The following is a 23,503-nucleotide window of genomic DNA, read 5'->3' as shown; positions in this document are numbered from 1 at the left end:
TTGACCACTGCGCATGAAGAAATAACCACCTGCAACGTTAGGTTTAGGTTTTAGGTGCATTTTTAATTTTATTGCTTAAATAGCATTTTCTTGACGAGCTGAGCACGTTTTCTGAAATGTGCTCCTCCCGTCACTCTGGTTGGGTGCGCATAGTAAAAAGTGCTCTTGGCAGCTAGAGAGTGCCGCGTTGACCACTGCGCATGAAGAAATAAACACCTGCAACGTTTGGTTTAGGTTTTAGGTGCATTTTTAATTTTATTGCTTAAATCGCATTTTCTCGACGAGCTGAGCACGTTTTCTGAAATGTGCTCCTCCCGTCACTCTGGTTGGGTGCGCATAGTAAAAAGTGCTCTTGGCAGCTAGAGAGTGCCGCGTTGACCACTGCGCATGAAGAAATAATCACCTGCAACGTTTGGTTTAGGTTTTAGGTGCATTTTTTATTTTATTGCTTAAATCGCATTTTCTCGACGAGCAGAGCATGTTTTCTGAAATGTGCTCCTCCCGTCACTCTGGTTGGGTGCGCATAGTAAAAAGTGCTCTTGGCAGCTAGATAGTGCCTTATTGACCACTGCGCATGAAGAAATAACCACCTGCAACGTTTGGTTTAGGTTTTGGGTGCATTTTTAATTTTATTGCTTAAATCGCATTTTCTCGACGAGCTGAGCACGTTTTCTGAAATGTGCTCCTCCCGTCACTCTGGTTGGGTGCGCATAGTAAAAAGTGTTCTTGGCAGCTAGAGAGTGCCGCGTTGACCACTGCGCATGAAGAAATAACCACCTGCAACGTTTGGTTTAGGTTTTAGGTGCATTTTTAATTGTATTGCTTAAATCGCATTTTCTCGACGAGCTGAGCACGTTTTCTGAAATGTGCTCCTCCCGTCACTCTGGTTGGGTGCGCATAGTAAAAAGTGATCTTGGCAGCTAGAGAGTGCCGCGTTGACCACTGCGCATGAAGAAATAACCGCCTGAAACGTTTGGTTTAGGTTTTGGGTGCATTTTTAATTTTATTGCTTAAATTGCATTTTCTCGTCGAGCTGAGCACGTTTTCTGAAATGTGCTCCTCCCGTCACTCTGGTTGGGTGCGCATAGTAAAAAGTGCTCTTGGCAGCTAGAGAGTGCCGCGTTGACCACTGCGCATTTAGAAATGACCATCTGCAAAGTTTGGTTTAGGTTTTGGGTGCATTTTTAATTTTATTGCTTAAATCGCATTTTCTCGACGAGCTGAGCACGTTTTCTGAAATGCGCTCCTCCCGTCACTCTGGTTGGGTGCGCATAGTAAAAAGTGCTCTTGGCAGCTAGAGAGTGCCGCGTTGACCACTGTGCATGAAGAAATAACCACCTGCAACGTTTGGTTTAGGTTTTAGGTGCATTTTTAATTTTATTGCTTAAATCGCATTTTCTCGACGAGCTGAGCACGTTTTCTGAAATGTGCTCCTCCCGTCACTCTGGTTGGGTGCGCATAGTAAAAAGTGCTCTTGGCAGCTAGAGAGTGCCGCGTTAAACACTGCGCATGAAGAAATAACCACCTGCAACGTTTGGTTTAGGTTTTGGATGCATTTTTAATTTTATTGCTTAAATCGCATTTTCTCGACGAGCTGAGCACGTTTTCTGAAATGTGCTCCTCCCGTCACTCTGGTTGGGTGCGCATAGTAAAAAGTGCTCTTGGCAGCTAGAGAGTGCCGCGTTGACCACTGCGCATGAATAAATAACCACCTGCAACGTTTGGTTTAGGTTTTAGGTGCATTTTTAATTTTATTGCTTAAATCGCATTTTCTCGACGAGCTGAGCACGTTTTCTGAAATGTGCTCCTCCCGTCACTCTGGTTGGGTGCGCATAGTAAAAAGTGCTCTTGGCAGCTAGAGAGTGCCACGTTGACCACTGCGCATGAAGAAATAACCACCTGCAACGTTTGGTTTAGGTTTTAGGTGCATTTTTAATTTTATTGCTTAAATCGCATTTTCTCGACGAGCTGAGCACGTTTTCTGAAATGTGCTCCTCCCGTCACTCTGGTTGGGTGCGCATAGTAAAAAGTGCTCTTGGCAGCTAGAGAGTGTCGCGTTGACTGCTGCGCATGAAGAAATAACCGCCTGCAACGTTTTGTTTAGGTTTTAGGTGCATTTTTAATTTTATTGCTTAAATCGCATTTTCTCGACGAGCTGAGCACGTTTTCTGAAATGTGCTCCTCCCGTCACTCTGGTTGGGTGCGCATAGTAAAAAGTGCTCTTGGCAGCTAGAGAGTGCCGCGTTGACTGCTGCGCATGAAGAAATAACCGCCTGCAACGTTTTGTTTAGGTTTTAGGTGCATTTTTAATTTTATTGCTTAAATCGCATTTTCTCGACGAGCTGAGCACGTTTTCTGAAATGTGCTCCTCCCGTCACTCTGGTTGGGTGCGCATAGTAAAAAGTGCTCTTGGCAGCTATATATTGCCGCGGTGACCGCTGTGCATGAAGAAATAACCACCTGCAACGTTTGGTTTAGGTTTTAGGTGCATTTTTAATTTTATTGCTTAAATCGCATTTTCTCAAAGAGCTGAGCACGTTTTCTGAAATGTGCTCCTCCCGTCACTCTGGTTGGGTGCGCATAGTAAAAAGTGCTCTTGGCAGCTAGAGAGTGCCGCGTTGACCACTGCGCATGAAGAAATAACCACCTGCAACGTTTGGTTTAGGTTTTAGGTGCATTTTTAATTTTATTGCTTAAATCGCATTTTCTCGACGAGCTTAGCACGTTTTCTGAAATGTGCTCCTCCCGTCACTCTGGTTGGGTTCGCATAGTAAAAAGTGCTCTTGGCAGCTAGAGAGTGCCGCGTTGACAACTGCGCATAAAGAAATGACCATCTGCAACGTTTGGTTTAGGTTTTAGGTGCATTTTTAATTGTATTGCTCAAATCGCATTTTCTCGACGAGCTGAGCACGTTTTCTGAAATGTGCTCCTCCCGTCACTCTGGTTGGGTGCGCATAGTAAAAAGTGCTCTTGGCAGCTAGAGAGTGCCGCGTTGACCACTGCGCATGAAGAAATAACCACCTGCAACGTTTGGTTTAGGTTTTAGGTGCATTTTTAATTTTATTGCTTAAATCGCATTTTCTCAACGAGCTGAGCACGTTTTCTGAAATGTGCTCCTCCCGTCACTCTGGTTGGGTGCGCATAGTAAAAAGTGCTCTTGGCAGCTAGAGAGTGCCGCGTTTACCACTGCGCATGAAGAAATAACCACCTGCAACGTTTGGTTTAGGTTTTAGGTGCATTTTTAATTTTATTGCTTAAATCGCATTTTCTCGACGAGCTGAGCACGTTTTCTGAAATGTGCTCCTCCCGTCACTCTGGTTGGGTGCGCATAGTAAAAAGTGCTCTTGGCAGCTAGATAGTGCCGCGTTGACCGCTGCGCATGAAGAAATAACCACCTGCAACGTTTGGTTTAGGTTTTAGGTGCATTTTTAATTTTATTGCTTAAATCGCATTTTCTCAACGAGCTGAGCACGTTTTCTGAAATGTGCTCCTCCCGTCACTCTGGTTGGGTGCGCATAGTAAAAAGTGCTCTTGGCAGCTAGAGAGTGCCGCGTTGACCACTGCGCATGAAGAAATAACCACCTGCAACGTTTGGTTTAGGTTTTAGGTGCATTTTTAATTTTATTGCTTAAATCGCATTTTCTCGACGAGCTGAGCACGTTTTCTGAAATGTGCTCCTCCCGTCACTCTGGTTGGGTCCGCATAGTAAAAAGTGCTCTTGGCAGCTAGAGAGTGCCGCGTTGACCACTGCGCATGAAGAAATAACCACCTGCAACGTTTGGTTTAGGTTTTGGGTGCATTTTTAATTTTATTGCTTAAATAGCATTTTCTGGACGAGCTGAGCACGTTTTCTGAAATGTGCTCCTCCCGTCACTCTGGTTGGGTGCGCATAGTAAAAAGTGCTCTTGGCAGCTAGAGAGTGCCGCGTTGACCACTACGCATGAAGAAATGACCATCTGCAACGTTTGGTTTAGGTTTTAGGTGCATTTTTAATTTTATTGCTTAAATCGCATTTTCTCGACGAGCTGAGCATGTTTTCTGAAATGTGCTCCTCCCGTCACTCTGGTTGGGTGCGCATAGTAAAAAGTGCTCTTGGCAGCTAGAGAGTGCCGCGTTGACCACTGCGCATGAAGAAATGACCATCTGCAACGTTTAGTTTAGGTTTTAGGTGCATTTTTAATTTTATTGCTTTAATCGCATTTTCTCGACGAGCTGAGCACGTTTTCTGAAATGTGCTCCTCCCGTCACTCTGGTTGGGTGCGCATAGTAAAAAGTGCTCTTGGCAGCTAGAGAGTGCCGCGTTGACCACTGCACATGAAGAAATAACCACCTGCAACGTTTGGTGTAGGTTTTAGGTGCATTTTTAATTTTATTGCTTAAATCGCATTTTCTCGACGAGCTGAGCACGTTTTCTGAAATGTGCTCCTCCCGTCACTCTGGTCGGGTGCGCATAGTAAAAAGTGCTCTTGGCAGCTAGAGAGTGCCGCGTTGACTGCTGCACATGAAGAAATAACCACCCCCAACGTTTGGTTTAGGTTTTAGGTGCATTTTTAATTTTATTGCTTAAATATCATTTTCTCGACGAGCTGAGCACGTTTTCTGAAATGTGCTCCTCCTGTCACTCTGGTTGGGTGCGCATAGTAAAAAGTGCTCTTGGCAGCTAGAGAGTGCCGCGTTGACCACTGCGCAAGAAGAAATGACCATCTGCGAAGTTTGGTTTAGGTTTTAGGTGCATTTTTAATTTTATTGCTTAAATTGCATTTTCCCATGGGCTCACCACCTGTGGGAGGGGCCGAAGGGGTCGGGTGCAATGTGAGCTGGGCGGCAGCCAAAGGCGGGGACCTTGGCGGTCTGATCCCCGGCTGCAGAAGCTGGCTCTTGGGACATGGAATGTCACCTCTCTGGCTGGAAAGGAGCCTGAGCTGGTGTGCGAGGCAGAAAGATTCCGACTAGATATAGTCGGACTAGCCTCCACACACAGTTTGGGTTCCGGTACAAGCCCTCTCGAGAGGGGCTGGACTCTCTTCCACTCTGGAGTTGCCCACGGTGAGAGGCGTCGAGCAGGTGTGGGTATACTTATTGCCCCCCGGCTGGGCGCCTGCACATTGGGGTTCACCCCGGTGAACGAGAGGGTAGCCTCCCTCCGCCTTCGGGTGGGGGGACGGGTCCTGACTGTTGTTTGTGTCTATGCACCAAACAGCAGCTCAGAGTACCCACCCTTCTTGGGGTCCCTGGAGGAAGTGCTGGAGAGCGCTCCTTCTGGGGACTCTATCGTTCTACTGGGTGACTTCAATGCTCACGTGGGCAATGACAGTGAGACCTGGAAGGGCGTGATTGGGAGGAACGGCCCCCCTGATCTGAACCCGAGCGGTGTTCTATTGTTGGACTTCTGTGCTCGACACGGATTTTCAATAATGAACACCATGTTCAAACATAAGGGTGTCCATGTGTGCACTTGGCACCAGGACACCCTAGGCCGCAGTTCGATGATCGACTTTGTAGTCGTGTCATCGGATTTGCGGCCGCATGTTTTGGACACTCGGGTGAAGAGAGGGGCGGAGCTGTCAACTGATCACCACCTGGTGGTGGGTTGGCTCCGATGGTGGGGGAAGATGCCGGTCCGACCTGGCAGACCCAAACGCTCTGTGAGGGTCTGCTGGGAACGTCTGGCAGAATCTCCTGTCAGGAAGAGCTTCAACTCCCACCTCCGGCAGAGCTTTTCCCACGTCCCGGGGGAGGCGGGGGACATTGAGTCTGAGTGGACCATGTTCCGCGCCTCCATTGTTGAGGCGGCCGACCGGAGCTGTGGCCGTAAGGTCGTTGGTGCCTGTCGTGGCGGCAACCCCCGAACCCGCTGGTGGACACCGGCGGTAAGGGATGCCGTCAAGCTGAAGAAGGAGTCCTATCGGGCCGTTTTGGCCTGCGGGACTCCGGAGGCAGCTGACAGGTACCGGATGGCCAAGCGGAACGCGGCTTCGGCGGTTGCTGAGGCAAAAACCCGGGCGTGGGAGGAGTTCGGTGAGGCCATGGAGAATGACTTTCGGACGGCTTCGAGGAAATTCTGGTCCACCATCCGGCGTCTCAGGAGGGGGAAGCAGTGCAACGTCAACACTGTTTACAGTGGGGATGGCGTGCTGCTGACCTCGACTCGGGACGTCGTGAGTCGGTGGGGAGAATACTTCGAAGACCTCCTCAATTCCACCTACACGCCTTCCATTGAGGAAGCAGGGCCTAGAGACTCTGAGGCGGATTCTCCAATCTCTGGGGTCGAAGTCACTGAGGTAGTTAAAAAACTCCTCGGTGGCAAGGCCCCGGGGGTGGATGAGATCCGCCCAGAGTTCTTAAAGGCTCTGGATGTTGTGGGGCTGTCATGGCTGACACGCCTCTACAACGTTGCGTGGACATCGGGGACAGTGCCTCTGGATTGGCAGACTGGGGTGGTGGTTCCCCTCTTTAAGAAGGGGGACCGGAGGGTGTGTTCCAATTACAGGGGAATCACACTCCTCAGCCTCCCTGGTAAGGTCTATTCAGGGGTGCTGGAGAGGAGGGTCCGTCGGGAGGTCGAACCTCGGATTCAGGAGGAGCAGTGTGGCTTTCGTCCTGGCCGTGGAACAGTGGACCAGCTCTACACCCTCGGCAGGATCCTCGAGGGTGCATGGGAGTTTGCCCAACCAGTCCACATGTGTTTTGTGGACTTGGAGAAGGCGTTCGACCGTGTCCCTCGGGAGGTTCTGTGGAGGGTGCTTCGGGAGTACGGGGTGCCGAGCCAACTGATAAGGGCGGTTCGGTCCCTGTATCACCAATGCCAGAGTCTGGTCCGCATTTCCGGCAGTAAGTCGGATTCGTTCCCAGTGAGGGTTGGACTCCGCCAAGGCTGCCCTTTGTCACCGATTCGGTTCATAATTTTTATGGACAGAATTTCTAGGCGCAGCCGAGGCGTTGAGGGGGTCCGGTTTGGGGACCTCAGCATCGCGTCTCTGCTTTTTGCAGATGACGTGGTGCTGTTGGCTTCTTCAGGCCGTGATCTCCAGCTCTCGCTGGAACGGTTCGCAGCCGAGTGCGAAGCGGTCGGGATGAGGGTCAGCACCTCCAAATCCGAGTCCATGGTCCTCGATCGGAAAAGGGTGGAATGCCCTCTCCGGATCGGGGATGAGATCCTGCCCCAAGTGGAGGAGTTCAAGTATCTTGGAGTCTTGTTCACGAGTGAGGGGAGGATGGAGCGTGAGATCGACAGGCGGATCGGTGCAGCGTCGGCAGTAATGCGGACCCTGTACCGGTCCGTTGTGGTGAAGAGAGAGCTGAGCCAAAAGGCAAAGCTCTCAATTTACCGGTCGATTTACGCTCCTACCCTCACCTATGGTCACGAGCTATGGGTCGTGACCGAAAGAACGAGATCTCGGATACAAGCGGCCGAAATGAGTTTTCTCCGCAGGATGTCCGGGCTCTCCCTTAGAGATAGGGTGAGAAGCTCGGTCATCCGGGAGAGACTCGGAGTAGAGTCGCTACTCCTCCACGTTGAGAGGAGCCAGATGAGGTGGCTCGGGCATCTTATCAGGATGCCTCCTGGACGCCTCCCTGGGGAGGTGTTCCGGGCATGTCCCACCGGTAGGAGACCCCGGGGACGACCCAGGACGCGCTGGAGAGACTATGTCTCTCAGCTGGCCTGGGAACGCCTTGGGATCCCCCGGGATGAGCTGGATGAAGTGGCTGGGGAGAGGGAAGTCTGGGAGTACCTCCTGAAGCTGTTGCCCCCGCGACCCGACCCCGGATAAGCGGAAGAAGATGGATGGATGGATGGAAATTGCATTTTCTCGACGAGCTGAGCACGTTTTCTGAAATGTGCTCCTCCCGTCACTCTGTTTGGGTGCGCATAGTAAAAAGTGCTCTTGGCAGCTAGAGAGTGCCGCGTTGACCACTGCGCATAAAGAAATAACCACCTGCAACGTTTGGTTTAGGTTTTAGGTGCATTTTTAATTTTATTGCTTAAATCGCATTTTCTCGACGAGCTGAGCACGTTTTCTGAAATGTGCTCCTCCCGTCACTCTGGTTGGGTGCGCATAGTAAAAAGTGCTCTTGGCAGCTAGAGAGTGCCGCGTTAAACACTGCGCATGAAGAAATAACCACCTGCAACGTTTGGTTTAGGTTTTGGATGCATTTTTAATTTTATTGCTTAAATCGCATTTTCTCGACGAGCTGAGCACGTTTTCTGAAATGTGCTCCTCCCGTCACTCTGGTTGGGTGCGCATAGTAAAAAGTGCTCTTGGCAGCTAGAGAGTGCCGCGTTGACCACTGCGCATGAATAAATAACCACCTGCAACGTTTGGTTTAGGTTTTAGGTGCATTTTTAATTTTATTGCTTAAATCGCATTTTCTCGACGAGCTGAGCACGTTTTCTGAAATGTGCTCCTCCCGTCACTCTGGTTGGGTGCGCATAGTAAAAAGTGCTCTTGGCAGCTAGAGAGTGCCACGTTGACCACTGCGCATGAAGAAATAACCACCTGCAACGTTTGGTTTAGGTTTTAGGTGCATTTTTAATTTTATTGCTTAAATCGCATTTTCTCGACGAGCTGAGCACGTTTTCTGAAATGTGCTCCTCCCGTCACTCTGGTTGGGTGCGCATAGTAAAAAGTGCTCTTGGCAGCTAGAGAGTGTCGCGTTGACTGCTGCGCATGAAGAAATAACCGCCTGCAACGTTTTGTTTAGGTTTTAGGTGCATTTTTAATTTTATTGCTTAAATCGCATTTTCTCGACGAGCTGAGCACGTTTTCTGAAATGTGCTCCTCCCGTCACTCTGGTTGGGTGCGCATAGTAAAAAGTGCTCTTGGCAGCTAGAGAGTGTCGCGTTGACTGCTGCGCATGAAGAAATAACCGCCTGCAACGTTTTGTTTAGGTTTTAGGTGCATTTTTAATTTTATTGCTTAAATCGCATTTTCTCGACGAGCTGAGCACGTTTTCTGAAATGTGCTCCTCCCGTCACTCTGGTTGGGTGCGCATAGTAAAAAGTGCTCTTGGCAGCTAGAGAGTGCCGCGTTGACTGCTGCGCATGAAGAAATAACCGCCTGCAACGTTTTGTTTAGGTTTTAGGTGCATTTTTAATTTTATTGCTTAAATCGCATTTTCTCGACGAGCTGAGCACGTTTTCTGAAATGTGCTCCTCCCGTCACTCTGGTTGGGTGCGCATAGTAAAAAGTGCTCTTGGCAGCTATATATTGCCGCGGTGACCGCTGTGCATGAAGAAATAACCACCTGCAACGTTTGGTTTAGGTTTTAGGTGCATTTTTAATTTTATTGCTTAAATCGCATTTTCTCGACGAGCTGAGCACGTTTTCTGAAATGTGCTCCTCCCGTCACTCTGGTTGGGTGCGCATAGTAAAAAGTGCTCTTGGCAGCTAGAGAGTGCCGCGTTGACCACTGCGCATGAAGAAATAACCACCTGCAACGTTAGGTTTAGGTTTTAGGTGCATTTTTAATTTTATTGCTTAAATAGCATTTTCTTGACGAGCTGAGCACGTTTTCTGAAATGTGCTCCTCCCGTCACTCTGGTTGGGTGCGCATAGTAAAAAGTGCTCTTGGCAGCTAGAGAGTGCCGCGTTGACCACTGCGCATGAAGAAATAAACACCTGCAACGTTTGGTTTAGGTTTTAGGTGCATTTTTAATTTTATTGCTTAAATCGCATTTTCTCGACGAGCTGAGCACGTTTTCTGAAATGTGCTCCTCCCGTCACTCTGGTTGGGTGCGCATAGTAAAAAGTGCTCTTGGCAGCTAGAGAGTGCCGCGTTGACCACTGCGCATGAAGAAATAACCACCTGCAACGTTTGGTTTAGGTTTTAGGTGCATTTTTTATTTTATTGCTTAAATCGCATTTTCTCGACGAGCAGAGCATGTTTTCTGAAATGTGCTCCTCCCGTCACTCTGGTTGGGTGCGCATAGTAAAAAGTGCTCTTGGCAGCTAGATAGTGCCTTATTGACCACTGCGCATGAACAAATAACCACCTGCAACGTTTGGTTTAGGTTTTGGGTGCATTTTTAATTTTATTGCTTAAATCGCATTTTCTCGACGAGCTGAGCACGTTTTCTGAAATGTGCTCCTCCCGTCACTCTGGTTGGGTGCGCATAGTAAAAAGTGTTCTTGGCAGCTAGAGAGTGCCGCGTTGACCACTGCGCATGAAGAAATAACCACCTGCAACGTTTGGTTTAGGTTTTAGGTGCATTTTTAATTGTATTGCTTAAATCGCATTTTCTCGACGAGCTGAGCACGTTTTCTGAAATGTGCTCCTCCCGTCACTCTGGTTGGGTGCGCATAGTAAAAAGTGCTCTTGGCAGCTAGAGAGTGCCGCGTTGACCACTGCGCATGAAGAAATAACCACCTGCAATGTTTGGTTTAGGTTTTAGGTGCATTTTTAATTTTATTGCTTAAATCGCATTTTCTCGACGAGCTGAGCACGTTTTCTGAAATGTGCTCCTCCCGTCACTCTGGTTGGGTGCGCATAGTAAAAAGTGCTCTTGGCAGCTAGAGAGTGCCGCGTTGACCACTGCGCATGAAGAAATAACCACCTGCAACGTTTGGTTTAGGTTTTAGGTGCATTTTTAATTTTATTTCTTAAATCGCATTTTCTCGACGAGCTGAGCACGTTTTCTGAAATGTGCTCCTCCCGTCACTCTGGTTGGGTGCGCATAGTAAAAAGTGCTCTTGGCAGCTAGATACTGCCGCGTTGACCGCTGCGCATGAAGAAATAACCACCTGCAACGTTTGGTTTAGGTTTTAGGTGCATTTTTAATTTTATTGCTTAAATCGCATTTTCTCGACGAGCTGAGCACGTTTTCTGAAATGTGCTCCTCCCGTCACTCTGGTTGGGTGCGCATAGTAAAAAGTGCTCTTGGCAGCTAGAGAGTGCCGCGTTGACCACTGCGCATGAAGAAATAACCACCTGCAACGTTTGGTTTAGGTTTTAGGTGCATTTTTAATTGTATTGCTTAAATCGCATTTTCTCGACGAGCTGAGCACGTTTTCTGAAATGTGCTCCTCCCGTCACTCTGGTTGGGTGCGCATAGTAAAAAGTGCTCTTGGCAGCTAGAGAGTGCCGCGTTGATTACTGCACAAGAAATAACCACCCGCAACGTTTGGTTTAGGTTTTAGGTGCATTTTTAATTTTATTGCTTAAATCGCATTTTCTCGACGAGCTGAGCACGTTTTCTGAAATGTGCTCCTCCCGTCACTCTGGTTGGGTGCGCATAGTAAAAAGTGCTCTTGGCAGCTAGAGAGTGCCGCGTTGACCACTGCGCATGAAGAAATAACCACCTGCAACGTTTGGTTTAGGTTTTGGGTGCATTTTTAATTTTATTGCTTAAATGGCATTTTCTCGTCGAGCTGAGCACGTTTTCTGAAATGTGCTCCTCCCGTCACTCTGGTTGGGTGCGCATAGTAAAAAGTGCTCTTGGCAGCTAGAGAGTGCCGCGTTTACCACTGCGCATGAAGAAATAACCACCTGCAACGTTTGGTTTAGGTTTTAGGTGCATTTTTAATTTTATTGCTTAAATCGCATTTTCTCGACGAGCTGAGCACGTTTTCTGAAATGTGCTCCTCCCGTCACTCTGGTTGGGTGCGCATAGTAAAAAGTGCTCTTGGCAGCTAGATAGTGCCGCGTTGACCGCTGCGCATGAAGAAATAACCACCTGCAACGTTTGGTTTAGGTTTTAGGTGCATTTTTAATTTTATTGCTTAAATCGCATTTTCTCAACGAGCTGAGCACGTTTTCTGAAATGTGCTCCTCCCGTCACTCTGGTTGGGTGCGCATAGTAAAAAGTGCTCTTGGCAGCTAGAGAGTGCCGCGTTGACCACTGCGCATGAAGAAATAACCACCTGCAACGTTTGGTTTAGGTTTTAGGTGCATTTTTAATTTTATTGCTTAAATCGCATTTTCTCGACGAGCTGAGCACGTTTTCTGAAATGTGCTCCTCCCGTCACTCTGGTTGGGTCCGCATAGTAAAAAGTGCTCTTGGCAGCTAGAGAGTGCCGCGTTGGCCACTGCGCATGAAGAAATAACCACCTGCAACGTTTGGTTTAGGTTTTGGGTGCATTTTTAATTTTATTGCTTAAATAGCATTTTCTGGACGAGCTGAGCATTTTTTCTGAAATGTGCTCCTCCCGTCACTCTGGTTGGGTGCGCATAGTAAAAAGTGCTCTTGGCAGCTAGAGAGTGCCGCGTTGACCACTACGCATGAAGAAATGACCATCTGCAACGTTTGGTTTAGGTTTTAGGTGCATTTTTAATTTTATTGCTTAAATCGCATTTTCTCGACGAGCTGAGCATGTTTTCTGAAATGTGCTCCTCCCGTCACTCTGGTTGGGTGCGCATAGTAAAAAGTGCTCTTGGCAGCTAGAGAGTGCCGCGTTGACCACTGCGCATGAAGAAATGACCATCTGCAACGTTTAGTTTAGGTTTTAGGTGCATTTTTAATTTTATTGCTTTAATCGCATTTTCTCGACGAGCTGAGCACGTTTTCTGAAATGTGCTCCTCCCGTCACTCTGGTTGGGTGCGCATAGTAAAAAGTGCTCTTGGCAGCTAGAGAGTGCCGCGTTGACCACTGCACATGAAGAAATAACCACCTGCAACGTTTGGTGTAGGTTTTAGGTGCATTTTTAATTTTATTGCTTAAATCGCATTTTCTCGACGAGCTGAGCACGTTTTCTGAAATGTGCTCCTCCCGTCACTCTGGTCGGGTGCGCATAGTAAAAAGTGCTCTTGGCAGCTAGAGAGTGCCGCGTTGACTGCTGCACATGAAGAAATAACCACCCCCAACGTTTGGTTTAGGTTTTAGGTGCATTTTTAATTTTATTGCTTAAATATCATTTTCTCGACGAGCTGAGCACGTTTTCTGAAATGTGCTCTTCCTGTCACTCTGGTTGGGTGCGCATAGTAAAAAGTGCTCTTGGCAGCTAGAGAGTGCCGCGTTGACCACTGCGCAAGAAGAAATGACCATCTGCGAAGTTTGGTTTAGGTTTTAGGTGCATTTTTAATTTTATTGCTTAAATTGCATTTTCCCATGGGCTCACCACCTGTGGGAGGGGCCGAAGGGGTCGGGTGCAATGTGAGCTGGGCGGCAGCCAAAGGCGGGGACCTTGGCGGTCTGATCCCCGGCTGCAGAAGCTGGCTCTTGGGACATGGAATGTCACCTCTCTGGCTGGAAAGGAGCCTGAGCTGGTGTGCGAGGCAGAAAGATTCCGACTAGATATAGTCGGACTAGCCTCCACACACAGTTTGGGTTCCGGTACAAGCCCTCTCGAGAGGGGCTGGACTCTCTTCCACTCTGGAGTTGCCCACGGTGAGAGGCGTCGAGCAGGTGTGGGTATACTTATTGCCCCCCGGCTGGGCGCCTGCACATTGGGGTTCACCCCGGTGAACGAGAGGGTAGCCTCCCTCCGCCTTCGGGTGGGGGGACGGGTCCTGACTGTTGTTTGTGTCTATGCACCAAACAGCAGCTCAGAGTACCCACCCTTCTTGGGGTCCCTGGAGGAAGTGCTGGAGAGCGCTCCTTCTGGGGACTCTATCGTTCTACTGGGTGACTTCAATGCTCACGTGGGCAATGACAGTGAGACCTGGAAGGGCGTGATTGGGAGGAACGGCCCCCCTGATCTGAACCCGAGCGGTGTTCTATTGTTGGACTTCTGTGCTCGACACGGATTTTCAATAATGAACACCATGTTCAAACATAAGGGTGTCCATGTGTGCACTTGGCACCAGGACACCCTAGGCCGCAGTTCGATGATCGACTTTGTAGTCGTGTCATCGGATTTGCGGCCGCATGTTTTGGACACTCGGGTGAAGAGAGGGGCGGAGCTGTCAACTGATCACCACCTGGTGGTGGGTTGGCTCCGATGGTGGGGGAAGATGCCGGTCCGACCTGGCAGACCCAAACGCTCTGTGAGGGTCTGCTGGGAACGTCTGGCAGAATCTCCTGTTAGGAAGAGCTTCAACTCCCACCTCCGGCAGAGCTTTTCCCACGTCCCGGGGGAGGCGGGGGACATTGAGTCTGAGTGGACCATGTTCCGCGCCTCCATTGTTGAGGCGGCCGACCGGAGCTGTGGCCGTAAGGTCGTTGGTGCCTGTCGTGGCGGCAACCCCCGAACCCGCTGGTGGACACCGGCGGTAAGGGATGCCGTCAAGCTGAAGAAGGAGTCCTATCGGGCCGTTTTGGCCTGCGGGACTCCGGAGGCAGCTGACAGGTACCGGATGGCCAAGCGGAACGCGGCTTCGGCGGTTGCTGAGGCAAAAACCCGGGCGTGGGAGGAGTTCGGTGAGGCCATGGAGAATGACTTTCGGACGGCTTCGAGGAAATTCTGGTCCACCATCCGGCGTCTCAGGAGGGGGAAGCAGTGCAACGTCAACACTGTTTACAGTGGGGATGGCGTGCTGCTGACCTCGACTCGGGACATCGTGAGTCGGTGGGGAGAATACTTCGAAGACCTCCTCAATTCCACCTACACGCCTTCCATTGAGGAAGCAGGGCCTAGAGACTCTGAGGCGGATTCTCCAATCTCTGGGGTCGAAGTCACTGAGGTAGTTAAAAAACTCCTCGGTGGCAAGGCCCCGGGGGTGGATGAGATCCGCCCAGAGTTCTTAAAGGCTCTGGATGTTGTGGGGCTGTCATGGCTGACACGCCTCTACAACGTTGCGTGGACATCGGGGACAGTGCCTCTGGATTGGCAGACTGGGGTGGTGGTTCCCCTCTTTAAGAAGGGGGACCGGAGGGTGTGTTCCAATTACAGGGGAATCACACTCCTCAGCCTCCCTGGTAAGGTCTATTCAGGGGTGCTGGAGAGGAGGGTCCGTCGGGAGGTCGAACCTCGGATTCAGGAGGAGCAGTGTGGCTTTCGTCCTGGCCGTGGAACAGTGGACCAGCTCTACACCCTCGGCAGGATCCTCGAGGGTGCATGGGAGTTTGCCCAACCAGTCCACATGTGTTTTGTGGACTTGGAGAAGGCGTTCGACCGTGTCCCTCGGGAGGTTCTGTGGAGGGTGCTTCGGGAGTACGGGGTGCCGAGCCAACTGATAAGGGCGGTTCGGTCCCTGTATCACCAATGCCAGAGTCTGGTCCGCATTTCCGGCAGTAAGTCGGATTCGTTCCCAGTGAGGGTTGGACTCCGCCAAGGCTGCCCTTTGTCACCGATTCGGTTCATAATTTTTATGGACAGAATTTCTAGGCGCAGCCGAGGCGTTGAGGGGGTCCGGTTTGGGGACCTCAGCATCGCGTCTCTGCTTTTTGCAGATGACGTGGTGCTGTTGGCTTCTTCAGGCCGTGATCTCCAGCTCTCGCTGGAACGGTTCGCAGCCGAGTGCGAAGCGGTCGGGATGAGGGTCAGCACCTCCAAATCCGAGTCCATGGTCCTCGATCGGAAAAGGGTGGAATGCCCTCTCCGGATCGGGGATGAGATCCTGCCCCAAGTGGAGGAGTTCAAGTATCTTGGAGTCTTGTTCACGAGTGAGGGGAGGATGGAGCGTGAGATCGACAGGCGGATCGGTGCAGCGTCGGCAGTAATGCGGACCCTGTACCGGTCCGTTGTGGTGAAGAGAGAGCTGAGCCAAAAGGCAAAGCTCTCAATTTACCGGTCGATTTACGCTCCTACCCTCACCTATGGTCACGAGCTATGGGTCGTGACCGAAAGAACGAGATCTCGGATACAAGCGGCCGAAATGAGTTTTCTCCGCAGGATGTCCGGGCTCTCCCTTAGAGATAGGGTGAGAAGCTCGGTCATCCGGGAGAGACTCGGAGTAGAGTCGCTACTCCTCCACGTTGAGAGGAGCCAGATGAGGTGGCTCGGGCATCTTATCAGGATGCCTCCTGGACGCCTCCCTGGGGAGGTGTTCCGGGCATGTCCCACCGGTAGGAGACCCCGGGGACGACCCAGGACGCGCTGGAGAGACTATGTCTCTCAGCTGGCCTGGGAACGCCTTGGGATCCCCCGGGATGAGCTGGATGAAGTGGCTGGGGAGAGGGAAGTCTGGGAGTACCTCCTGAAGCTGTTGCCCCCGCGACCCGACCCCGGATAAGCGGAAGAAGATGGATGGATGGATGGAAATTGCATTTTCTCGACGAGCTGAGCACGTTTTCTGAAATGTGCTCCTCCCGTCACTCTGTTTGGGCGCGCATAGTAAAAAGTGCTCTTGGCAGCTAGAGAGTGCCGCGTTGACCACTGCGCATAAAGAAATAACCACCTGCAACGTTTGGTTTAGGTTTTAGGTGCATTTTTAATTTTATTGCTTAAATCGCATTTTCTCGACGAGCTGAGCACGTTTTCTGAAATGTGCTCCTCCCGTCACTCTGGTTGGGTGCGCATAGTAAAAAGTGCTCTTGGCAGCTAGAGAGTGCCGCGTTAAACACTGCGCATGAAGAAATAACCACCTGCAACGTTTGGTTTAGGTTTTGGATGCATTTTTAATTTTATTGCTTAAATCGCATTTTCTCGACGAGCTGAGCACGTTTTCTGAAATGTGCTCCTCCCGTCACTCTGGTTGGGTGCGCATAGTAAAAAGTGCTCTTGGCAGCTAGAGAGTGCCGCGTTGACCACTGCGCATGAATAAATAACCACCTGCAACGTTTGGTTTAGGTTTTAGATGCATTTTTAATTTTATTGCTTAAATCGCATTTTCTCGACGAGCTGAGCACGTTTTCTGAAATGTGCTCCTCCCGTCACTCTGGTTGGGTGCGCATAGTAAAAAGTGCTCTTGGCAGCTAGAGAGTGCCACGTTGACCACTGCGCATGAAGAAATAACCACCTGCAACGTTTGGTTTAGGTTTTAGGTGCATTTTTAATTTTATTGCTTAAATCGCATTTTCTCGACGAGCTGAGCACGTTTTCTGAAATGTGCTCCTCCCGTCACTCTGGTTGGGTGCGCATAGTAAAAAGTGCTCTTGGCAGCTAGAGAGCGTCGCGTTGACTGCTGCGCATGAAGAAATAACCGCCTGCAACGTTTTGTTTAGGTTTTAGGTGCATTTTTAATTTTATTGCTTAAATCGCATTTTCTCGACGAGCTGAGCACGTTTTCTGAAATGTGCTCCTCCCGTCACTCTGGTTGGGTGCGCATAGTAAAAAGTGCTCTTGGCAGCTAGAGAGTGCCGCGTTGACTGCTGCGCATGAAGAAATAACCGCCTGCAACGTTTTGTTTAGGTTTTAGGTGCATTTTTAATTTTATTGCTTAAATCGCATTTTCTCGACGAGCTGAGCACGTTTTCTGAAATGTGCTCCTCCCGTCACTCTGGTTGGGTGCGCATAGTAAAAAGTGCTCTTGGCAGCTATATATTGCCGCGGTGACCGCTGTGCATGAAGAAATAACCACCTGCAACGTTTGGTTTAGGTTTTAGGTGCATTTTTAATTTTATTGCTTAAATCGCATTTTCTCGACGAGCTGAGCACGTTTTCTGAAATGTGCTCCTCCCGTCACTCTGGTTGGGTGCGCATAGTAAAAAGTGCTCTTGGCAGCTAGAGAGTGCCGCGTTGACCACTGCGCATGAAGAAATAACCACCTGCAACGTTAGGTTTAGGTTTTAGGTGCATTTTTAATTTTATTGCTTAAATAGCATTTTCTTGACGAGCTGAGCACGTTTTCTGAAATGTGCTCCTCCCGTCACTCTGGTTGGGTGCGCATAGTAAAAAGTGCTCTTGGCAGCTAGAGAGTGCCGCGTTGACCACTGCGCATGAAGAAATAACCACCTGCAACGTTTGGTTTAGGTTTTAGGTGCATTTTTAATTTTATTGCTTAAATCGCATTTTCTCGACGAGCTGAGCACGTTTTCTGAAATGTGCTCCTCCCGTCACTCTGGTTGGGTGCGCATAGTAAAAAGTGCTCTTGGCAGCTAGAGAGTGCCGCGTTGACCACTGCGCATGAAGAAATAACCACCTGCAACGTTTGGTTTAGGTTTTAGGTGCATTTTTTATTTTATTGCTTAAATCGCATTTTCTCGACGAGCAGAGCATGTTTTCTGAAATGTGCTCCTCCCGTCACTCTGGTTGGGTGCGCATAGTAAAAAGTGCTCTTGGCAGCTAGATAGTGCCTTATTGACCACTGCGCATGAAGAAATAACCACCTGCAACGTTTGGTTTAGGTTTTGGGTGCATTTTTAATTTTATTGCTTAAATCGCATTTTCTCGACGAGCTGAGCACGTTTTCTGAAATGTGCTCCTCCCGTCACTCTGGTTGGGTGCGCATAGTAAAAAGTGTTCTTGGCAGCTAGAGAGTGCCGCGTTGACCACTGCGCATGAAGAAATAACCACCTGCAACGTTTGGTTTAGGTTTTAGGTGCATTTTTAATTGTATTGCTTAAATCGCATTTTCTCGACGAGCTGAGCACGTTTTCTGAAATGTGCTCCTCCCGTCACTCTGGTTGGGTGCGCATAGTAAAAAGTGCTCTTGGCAGCTAGAGAGTGCCGCGTTGACCACTGCGCATGAAGAAATAACCACCTGCAATGTTTGGTTTAGGTTTTAGGTGCATTTTTAATTTTATTGCTTAAATCGCATTTTCTCGACGAGCTGAGCACGTTTTCTGAAATGTGCTCCTCCCGTCACTCTGGTTGGGTGCGCATAGTAAAAAGTGCTCTTGGCAGCTAGAGAGTGCCGCGTTGACCACTGCGCATGAAGAAATAACCACCTGCAACGTTTGGTTTAGGTTTTAGGTGCATTTTTAATTTTATTTCTTAAATCGCATTTTCTCGACGAGCTGAGCACGTTTTCTGAAATGTGCTCCTCCCGTCACTCTGGTTGGGTGCGCATAGTAAAAAGTGCTCTTGGCAGCTAGATACTGCCGCGTTGACCGCTGCGCATGAAGAAATAACCACCTGCAACGTTTGGTTTAGGTTTTAGGTGCATTTTTAATTTTATTGCTTAAATCGCATTTTCTCGACGAGCTGAGCACGTTTTCTGAAATGTGCTCCTCCCGTCACTCTGGTTGGGTGCGCATAGTAAAAAGTGCTCTTGGCAGCTAGAGAGTGCCGCGTTGACCACTGCGCATGAAGAAATAACCACCTGCAACGTTTGGTTTAGGTTTTAGGTGCATTTTTAATTGTATTGCTTAAATCGCATTTTCTCGACGAGCTGAGCACGTTTTCTGAAATGTGCTCCTCCCGTCACTCTGGTTGGGTGCGCATAGTAAAAAGTGCTCTTGGCAGCTAGAGAGTGCCGCGTTGATTACTGCACAAGAAATAACCACCCGCAACGTTTGGTTTAGGTTTTAGGTGCATTTTTAATTTTATTGCTTAAATCGCATTTTCTCGACGAGCTGAGCACGTTTTCTGAAATGTGCTCCTCCCGTCACTCTGGTTGGGTGCGCATAGTAAAAAGTGCTCTTGGCAGCTAGAGAGTGCCGCGTTGACCACTGCGCATGAAGAAATAACCACCTGCAACGTTTGGTTTAGGTTTTGGGTGCATTTTTAATTTTATTGCTTAAATGGCATTTTCTCGTCGAGCTGAGCACGTTTTCTGAAATGTGCTCCTCCCGTCACTCTGGTTGGGTGCGCATAGTAAAAAGTGCTCTTGGCAGCTAGAGAGTGCCGCGTTGACCACTGCGCATGAAGAAATGACCATCTGCAACGTTTGGTTCAGGTTTTGGGTGCATTCTTAATTTTATTGCTTAAATCGCATTCTCTCGACGAGCTGAGCACGTTTTCTGAAATGTGCTCCTCCCGTCACTCTGGTTGGCTGCGCATAGTAAAAAGTGCTCTTGGCAGCTAGAGAGTGCCGCGTTGACCACTGCGCATGAAGAAATGACCATCTGCAACGTTTGGTTTAGGTTTTAGGTGCATTTTTAATTTTATTGCTTAAATCGCATTTTCTCGACGAGTTGAGCACGTTTTCTGAAATGTGCTCCTCCCGTCACTCTGGTTGGGTGCGCATAGTAAAAAGTGCTCTTGGCAGCTAGAGAGTGCTGCGTTGACCACTGCGCATGAAGAAATAACCGCCTGCAACGTTTGGTTTAGGTTTTGGGTGCATTTTTAATTTTATTGCTTAAATCGCATTTTCTCGTCGAGCTGAGCACGTTTTCTGAAATGTGCTCCTCCCGTCACTCTGGTTGGGTGCGCATAGTAAAAAGTGCTCTTGGCAGCTAGAGAGTGCCGCGTTGACCATTGCGCATAAAGAAATAAACACCTGCGACGTTTGGTTTAGGTTTTAGGTGCATTTTTAATTTTATTGCTTAAATCGCATTTTCTCGACGAGCTGAGCACGTTTTCTGAAACGTGCTCCTCCCGTCACTCTGGTTGGGTGCGCATAGTAAAAAGTGCTCTTGGCAGCTAGATAGTGCCGCGTTGACCACTGCGCATGAAGAAATGACCATCTGCAACGTTTGGTTTAGGTTTTGGGTGCATTTTTAATTTTATTGCTTAAATCGCATTTTCTCGACGAGCTGAGCACGTTTTCTGAAATGTGCTCCTCCCGTCACTCTGGTTGGGTGCGCATAGTAAAAAGTGCTCTTGGCAGCTAGAGAGTTCCGCGTTGACTGCTGCGCATGAAGAAATAACCACCTGCAACGTTTGGTTTAGGTTTTAGGTGCATTTTTTATTTTATTGCTTAAATCGCATTTTCTCGACGAGCAGAGCATGTTTTCTGAAATGTGCTCCTCCCGTCACTCTGGTTGGGTGCGCATAGTAAAAAGTGCTCTTGGCAGCTAGATAGTGCCTTATTGACCACTGCGCATGAAGAAATAACCACCTGCAACGTTTGGTTTAGGTTTTGGGTGCATTTTTTATTTTATTGCTTAAATCGCATTTTCTGGACGAGCTGAGCACGTTTTCTGAAATGTGCTCCTCCCGTCACTCTGGTTGGGTGCGCATAGTAAAAAGTGCTCTTGGCAGGTAGAGAGTGCCGCGTTGACTGCTGCGCATGAAGAAATAACCACCTGCAACGTTCGGTTTAGGTTTTAGGTGCATTTTTAATTTTATTGCTTAAATCGCATTTTCTCGACGAGCTGAGCACGTTTTCTGAAATGTGCTCCTCCCGTCACTCTGGTTGGGTGCGCATAGTAAAAAGTGCTCTTGGCAGCTAGAGAGTGCCGCGTTGACTACTGCGCATGAAGAAATGACCATCTGCAACGTTTGGTTTAGGTTTTAGGTGCATTTTTAATTTTATTGCTTTAATCGCATTTTCTCGACGAGTTGAGCACGTTTTCTGAAATGTGCTCCTCCCGTCACTCTGGTTGGGTGCGCATAGTAAAAAGTGTTCTTGGCAGCTAGAGAGTGCCGCGTTGACCACTGCGCATGAAGAAATAACCACCTGCAACGTCTGGTTTAGGTTTTAGGTGCATTTTTAATTTTATTGCTTAAATCGCATTTTCTCGACGAGCTGAGCACGTTTTCTGAAATGTGCTCCTCCCGTCACTCTGGTCGGGTGCGCATAGTAAAAAGTGCTCTTGGCAGCTAGAGAGTGCCGCGTTGACTGCTGCACATGAAGAAATAACCACCTGCAACGTTTGGTTTAGGTTTTAGGTGCATTTTTAATTTTATTGCTTAAATCGCATTTTCTCGACGAGCTGAGCACGTTTTCTGAAATGTGCTCCTCCCGTCACTCTGGTTGGGTGCGCATAGTAAAAAGTGCTCTTGGCAGCTAGAGAGTGCCGCGTTGACCACTGCGCATGAAGAAATGACCATCTGCAACGTTTGGTTTAGGTTTTAGGTGCATTTTTAATTTTATTGCTTAAATCGCATTTTCTCGACTAGCTGAGCACGTTTTCTGAAATGTGCTCCTCCCGTCACTCTGGTTGGGTGCGCATAGTACAAAGTGCTCTTGGCAGCTAGAGAGTGCCGCGTTGACCACTGCGCATGAAGAAATAACCACCTGCAACGTTTGGTTTAGGTTTTAGGTGCATTTTTAATTTTATTGCTTAAATCGCATTTTCTGGACGAGCTGAGCACGTTTTCTGAAATGTGCTCCTCCCGTCACTCTGGTTGGGTGCGCATAGTAAAAAGTGCTCTTGGCAGCTAGAGAGTGCCGCGTTGACTGCTGCACATGAAGAAATAACCACCTGCAACGTTTGGTTTAGGTTTTAGGTGCATTTTTAATTTTATTGCTTAAATCGCATTTTCTCGACGAGCTGAGCACGTTTTCTGAAATGTGCTCCTCCCGTCACTCTGGTTGGGTGCACATAGCAAAAAGTGCTCTTGGCAGCTAGAGAGTGCCGCGTTGACCATTGCGCATGAAGAAATAACCACCTGCAACGTTTGGTTTAGGTTTTAGGTGCATTTTTTATTTTATTGCTTAAATCGCATTTTCTCGACGAGCTGAGCACGTTTTCTGAAATGTGCTCCTCCCGTCACTCTGGTTGGGTGCGCATAGTAAAAAGTGCTCTTGGCAGCTAGAGAGTGCCGCGTTGACCACTGCGCATGAAGAAATAACCACCCGCAACGTTTGGTTTAGGTTTTAGGTGCATTTTTAATTTTATTGCTTAAATCGCATTTTCTCGACGAGCTGAGCACGTTCTCTGAAATGTGCTCCTCCCGTCACTCTGGTTGGGTGCGCATAGTAAAAAGTGCTCTTGGCAGCTAGAGAGTGCCGCGTTGACGGCTGCACATGAAGAAATAACCACCTGCAACGTTTGGTTTAGGTTTTAGGTGCATTTTTAATTTTATTGCTTAAATCGCATTTTCTCGACGAGCTGAGCACGTTTTCTGAAATGTGCTCCTCCCGTCACTCTGGTTGGGTGCGCATAGTAAAAAGTGCTCTTGGCAGCTAGAGAGTGCCGCGTTGACCACTGCGCATGAAGAAATAACCACCTGCAACGTTTGGTTTAGGTTTTGGGTGCATTTTTAATTTTATTGCTTAAATCGCATTTTCTCGACGAGCTGAGCACGTTTTCTGAAATGTGCTCCTCCCGTCACTCTGGTTGGGTGCGCATAGTAAAAAGTGCTCTTGGCAGCTAGAGAGTGCCGCGTTGACCACTGCGCATGAAGAAATAACCACATGCAACGTTTGGTTTAGGTTTTGGGTGCATTTTTAATTTTATTGCTTAAATCACATTTTCTCGACGAGCTGAGCACGTTTTCTGAAATGTGCTCCTCCCGTCACTCTGGTTGGGTGCGCATAGTAAAAAGTGCTCTTGGCAGCTAGAGAGTGCCGCGTTGACCACTGCGCATGAAGAAATAACCACCTGCAACGTTTGGTTTAGGTTTTGGGTGCATTTTTAATTTTATTGCTTAAATCGCATTTTCTCGTCGAGCTGAGCACGTTTTCTGAAATGTGCTCCTCCCGTCACTCTGGTCGGGTGCGCATAGTAAAAAGTGCTCTTGGCAGCTAGAGAGTGCCGCGTTGACCACTGCGCATGAAGAAATGACCATCTGAAACGTTTGGTTTAGGTTTTGGTTGCATTTTTAATTTTATTGCTTTAATCGCATTTTCTCGACGAGCTGAGCACGTTTTCTGAAATGTGCTCCTCCCGTCACTCTGGTTGGGTGCGCATAGTAAAAAGTGCTCTTGGCAGCTAGAGAGTGCCGCGTTGACCACTGCGCATGAAGAAATAAC

This window comes from Syngnathus scovelli, chromosome 9, assembly GCF_024217435.2.
Source record: "Syngnathus scovelli strain Florida chromosome 9, RoL_Ssco_1.2, whole genome shotgun sequence".
NCBI lineage: Eukaryota > Metazoa > Chordata > Actinopteri > Syngnathiformes > Syngnathidae > Syngnathus > Syngnathus scovelli.
This window is presented reverse-complemented; position numbering follows the sequence as displayed.